We start from the raw sequence: 6,067 nt of genomic DNA, 5'->3' as shown, positions 1-6,067 counted from the left end.
TTGTTATAATCAGGCTTTGTCGAGGCCACGCCTGGAGTATTGTGTCCTGTTTTGGTCTCCTTACTTATGAAGGATGTGGTTGGCACTGGGGTCAGTTCAGAAGAGGTTTAGCACTTTGATTCCAGGGATGAAAGGGTTGTCATATGCGGAGAGGTTGAATAGCTTGGGCTTATACATCGATGGAGTACAAAAGAATAAGGGAGGATCTGATTAAGGCACATGAAATGCTGAAGGATGTTGATAATGTGGAGATTGGCAACATGTCCTCTTATGGGACCAACTTGCCTTGAACAAGTTGTCAGAGATACAGAATGACATAAAATTGACATAAGATGAAACTACTTCTCTCAGAGTGTTGTGAATGTGGAACTTACTGCCCCAGAGTGTAGTGGAGGCAAAGTCAATCAACAGTTTCAACAAACAAAGAAATGGGTTTCTAATGAAAAGTGGGACAAAGGGCTGTGGGGATGAGGCAGGAAGGTTGAACTGAGGCAGGATAAGATTAGCTTTGATCATATTAAGAATCACAGTGGATTCCAAGGGTTGAATTGCTTCTTTTGCTCTTTATTCCTGTGTTCCAATGTTGTTCCATCTGAAGTCGTTTGGCATTCAGACTTCAGTGAAGGTTGGGGTGGCGGGAGTCGAGGGGTTCAGTTAATGCAGGCTTGTTGGTGTGTGTGGAGCAAGACAGTAATGTGGATACAAAAACGGAATCAGGTCTTGCTGATTGCCAGAGCAGGCCTGTGAACCAGGCGGCCTATTCTTGTTCCTAATTCCTGTTGTCTAATTGCCTTGAGTAAACAAAATCCAAATGTCACAGTCAGACAGAAAGTCCTTAATTAATATGTCAATGTCATAACAAAAAGGCAAATGACCATTTACATCAGAAGTAAAGGGGGGGGGTCCATTGTTTTGAGTTTTAAAAATTATTTTCTGCACTGCAGAGGAGAAATTGGGTGATGGGACTGCACAACATGTCAGCATTGTCACAAATTGGCAGTTTGAATATGAAGTAAAAGTATTATATTGTCAATTCCAAAGGAGCTTTGTTTTATTTTTGTTCATTCAAAGGATGACAGTGTTACTTGTTAGGCCATGATTTATTGCGCATTCATAATTGCTCAGAGGGCAGTTGAGAGTCGGTCTGGAGTCACACGTAGGCAGAACAAGTAAGAATGGCAGTTACTTACCCAAAAGGGGATTCGTGAAAAAATGGGCTTTCCCAGCAATCGGTAATGGATTTGTGGTCATCATTAGACTCTTAATTCCAGATATTTGTTGTAATCAAATTCAACCACCTGCCGTAGTGGGATTCTTACATGGCTCTCCAGAACATTACCGAGATCCCTGAACTAACAATCCAGTGATAATACCAAGAGGCCATTGTCACCCCCGAAAGCAGGCAATTTATATGTTCTGATTGTATTATGGAAAAATGTAAACATTGAAAACCTTAGAAGGGGGAAATACTAAGAGCACGAGTCTAAAAAGAGACGTTGCTGTGTCGTGAACAAAAAAGAACTATTGGTGTATGAAGCACAGTAGGGAAAATGTGCCTGTGTTCAAACATGTTGAAGGTTTGAATGGAAAATCTGTGTATTATTTCAAATGAGAGGTTGCAAACATGAGGTAGCGAGGAACCAGAAACCTGTGTTAGAAAATAAAACTTTCCTTGTACATCAGGTTTTTAGGGAGGCAATGCAAATGCTGAAACATTCCAAAACAAAATGCTTTCAGAAATAGTCTCAGAGATAATGGGAACTGCAGATGCTGGAGAACTCCAAGATAATAAAATGTGAGGCTGGATGAACACAGCAGACCAAGCAGCATCTCAGGAGCACAAAAGCTCACGTTTCGGGCCTAGACCCTTCATCCCAAAACTTGAGCTTTTGTGCTCCTGAGATGCTGCTTGGCCTGCTGTGTTCATCCAGCCTCACATTTTATTATGCTTTCAGAAATAGGGCAGTTTTTGGACAGTTTTCCAGAGTAATGGTGAGACTGCATTGAGAGAGCTGTGGATGTGATGAAATCGGAAGCCACACAGAGATAATTGATTGAACTGATTCCTGAGAGAAGTATTTGTCTTCGGAGGAAATCATGACCAGACTGGCTCCGGATTTATTGGACTTTCGACAAATGACACATGGTCTTGTTTAATCCCAAAATATTCTGAGCAGTCTTTTCAAGTTGAATGCTGAAACAATATTTCAATTTGTGCAAGAGATTACTACCAGTGGATGGACTGTAAAACTGGAGAATATCTCAAACAATGGTGACTTATTTTCTTTACTGTTTCAAAGGATTGTGTGTTTACAGAAGTCTTTCCAGAGGGAGATGGAAAACGTTGAATATTCTTAAGGGAGAGGCAGACAGATTCTTGACTAAGAATGACACACTAATGTCATAAGGGGTGGACAGGAATGTTTATTTGAGGCCACAACCAGATCATTCAAGAGCACATCACACGGAGGATTTGGTTTGACTTTTTTAATCACTTACTCCTGCTCGAAGTTTCTACATTTCTCTTGTCTTTAGATACCGGAAAATGGTGAGAAAATTCACATGGTCACGAAGCCTCTCTCTTTCAGAATGATGGGTACAACTTCCAAATACAATTTTTAAATGACAGTATGAAAATACTCAGGAAAGTTTCATGGTTTTGCAGAAAGGCCAGAGATATAGAACAAAGTTAAAATCTCATTAAAACTACATTAGTAAACAGATTGGGCTGAATATATAACTTTAATAGGACAGATTACTTTTATTTGTTCTGTTGAGATGAGTTTCATTGGCAAGAACAGCATTTATTGCCCCTGTCTAATTTCCATTCAGAATATGATGGTAAAACCCAGGGACACTAACAGATACATTTTGTGGAGTGGTTCAGGATTCTGAGCAAGTGATAGCGAATGGAAAATGATATATATCCAAGTCAGGATGCTGTGTGGTCTTGGAGATTGTAATCCTCAACACTTGATACTCACATTCTGAGAAAATTGTGAGACTGAATTTTCTCTTTTCAAAAATTAAGGTCAGAGAGTCATTCAGCATGAAAACAGGACCTTCAGTTCAACATGCCTATTCCAGTCAAAAAAACAAAACTACATTAATCACACTTACCTTGAAGTCTACAGCCACTAGGCTCTGGCGTTTTGAGTGCTCCTCCAGTTGCTTCTTAAATGCTGCGTTATCTTTTATTCTGTGACCTGCACTATGATTTGGGTTTTTCTTTCAATTTATGCATGAACAGGTTTGCAAATATATCCCACAATATCAAAGGCACTGATTAGTTTAATAGATCAATAGAAAATCAGACGTACATTTTAATTCATATGGGATTTTAATGTTGCTAGACCGGCATTAATTGACCTTGAAAACTTCCAGCTGGAAGTTCACCAAATTGGAAATGTAGTGGACACTACTTCAGAGTACAATGGGATCTTGATCAGATGGGCCAGTGGGCCAAAGAGTAGTAGACAGAGTTTAATTTGAATAAATGTGGGGTGCTGCAATTTGGAAATCAAATTAGGGCAGGGTTTATACTCTAAATGGTAAGCCCCTGGGGATTATTGCTGAACAATGAGTCCTAGCATGCAGTTGCATAGTTCCTTGAAAGTGGAGTCAGAGATAGATAGAACAGTAAAGAAAGCGTTTGGTACACTTGTTTTTATTTGTCAGTGCATTGTATATAGTAGTTGGGAGGTCCTGTTGCGGCTGTACACTGGTTAAGCGACTTTAGGAATATTGTAGGCAATTGTCATCTCCCTGCTATTGAGAGGGTTCAGAAAAGTTTTATAAGAATGCTGCCAGGGTTGAAAGGTTTGAGCTTTAGGGAGAAACTGATTAGGCTTTTTCCTGGAGATTTGAAGGCTGAGGGATGACCTTACTGAGGTTTATAAAGCCAGGAGGGAAATAGATGGAGTAACGAGAAATGGTGTTTTCATCAGGGTGGGGGAGCCCAGAATTAGATGGTGTAGGTTTAAGGTGAGCTGGAAAAGATTTAGAAGGGACGTCAGGGGTAATGTTTTCACCCAGATGGTGGTGAGTGTGTGGAATGAGCTGCATGGGTAAGTGATAGAGTTTGGTACAATTACAATATACGAAAGGATGGGTCTGTGTTTAGGATGGGTTCAGAGGGATATGGGTCAAATACTGGCAAATAGTGCAAGATTTATTTGAGATATGTAGTTGGCATGGACGAGGTGAACTGAAGGGTCTGTTTCCATTCTTCACAACTTTATGATTCAACGATTTGGTGAATTTCTGATGAATAGCTACATACAGGATATTTGTCACTGTAAGTTGATTATCCCATTGAATATCAAGGTGGGGATTTTGGATTGCCTCCTGTTGGAGATAATTCCTGCCCGGCAATATTGAAGGACTATTCTTATTTGCCATTCATCAGCTAAACCTGAGCGGTGCCCACATATTTTGAAATAACAACATAGATGACTGCAGTAACTGAGGACCGTGAAACTCTGCTGAGGAATCAGTTTCAGTACAGTTGGGTGTCTGATGTTTTCACTCCCTGTCAATATGGCCTGTTTGTGAGCATTACATTCTTGGCTCAAACAGAAACATTCTCTTTGAAAATGCACATTCGAGTGGCACAAACATGGAACCAGATCATGGAAACAGCACTGGAGGGGAGTGAGGATTAAGAACTGGCAGGAAACAAATACATTCTCAAAATGGGTACATGGGAAGGAGTTGATTCTTCTTTTGAGGAATCGCACCGTAACAGCGAAAATACTTTATTCTAATGAAGGGAAAACTGTATCCATTTTATTGGTTTCATTAAAATAATGGTGATAAACTGCTGGAATAATCTGGCATTGATCATTGAAAAATCCTGGATGTTTTCAGAGATGGCTGGACTTTCCTAGGCTGAGAAAGTGCTGATACTTTGAGTGATGTGGTTTTGAAAAAAAAACTTTCTGAGCACAGTTGTTCGAACAGATAAACAAGAGCCATTGGCTAGTACTTCGGAATATATCAGACCTTTCATGGCTGCTACCACATGGAATCATAGAACTGAGAAAAGACTCATTGAAGCTGCACCACCAGGTGCTGATACAACTGCTTTCTGAAGTTTGGGATGTTGCCTGCCTCAGCCACCCTCCTAAGCAGTGGATTCCAGACACCAAATAGTCTCATCACGAATAGGACAAACGTCTCCTGACAGAATCCGAAGTCCATACCGAAAATTTCTTTGGAATATTATGAGGACAGTGAGCACAGTGTTCTGTACTTTCACTCTTTATTGTTTCAGCCAATGTTCCAACATCATTTGAAGTGAGAACAGATTAATTTCCCATGCCACCCATGTTACTTCCCTCATTGCGGCATCAAGGACCCTGAACAAAAATGTACTCGATGCGAATTGGGGAGAATCCTGCACGAAAAATGTCCTCGATCGAAAAAAGGGAAAATCAATCTCTGAAAGTTGTCATTCAAGTCACTTGTCATCCTGGATAGGCATTAAATTGCTGCTCCTTGACTATGAGGTATTGAAAAAAAATCATTGAACCCCTTATAAACAAGTTTGTGTCTACTTCTGCAGCACTTGGATTAGAAGTGTTTCACGAAGGCAGCTCCATGTTACTTTCTCCAGAGATAGTGGTGATGTCAAATAAACTTAGCCTTTGCTTGTGCCCACTAAAACCCATGGAGAAGTGTGTCCTATTAGAAAGATCAAGATAATTTATATTTTCACAGTTTAGTCTAAAGTCTCAGAAAGGTAACACTTTGCTAGATGAGTGTAACCCCAATGACATCATAAGCGCATCATGACATTGAGGTAAGGGTCTGCATCGTTTTCAATGAGAGGACTGATTGTGCAATATCAGTGGCACTGAGTTCAAGCTTTTCATGGCAATATATCTCAATGCAACATGCCATCGATTTTACCAGTCTTTATGAAAAAATGCCTCAACTAATGGCCATTCACAAATACTTGAGAGTCAACTCAAATGGCAGTTTCACTTTTCTGGTTCAGATCAGACAGTCCAATTGCGGCAGTGCAAAAGAAAGAATAGAAATGCTGGAATAAAAAAGGTCAAGT

This window comes from Stegostoma tigrinum, unplaced genomic scaffold, assembly GCF_030684315.1.
Source record: "Stegostoma tigrinum isolate sSteTig4 unplaced genomic scaffold, sSteTig4.hap1 scaffold_50, whole genome shotgun sequence".
Classification (NCBI taxonomy): domain Eukaryota; kingdom Metazoa; phylum Chordata; class Chondrichthyes; order Orectolobiformes; family Stegostomatidae; genus Stegostoma; species Stegostoma tigrinum.
The sequence above is the reverse complement of the archived record's forward strand: the minus strand, read 5'-3'. Positions refer to the sequence as shown.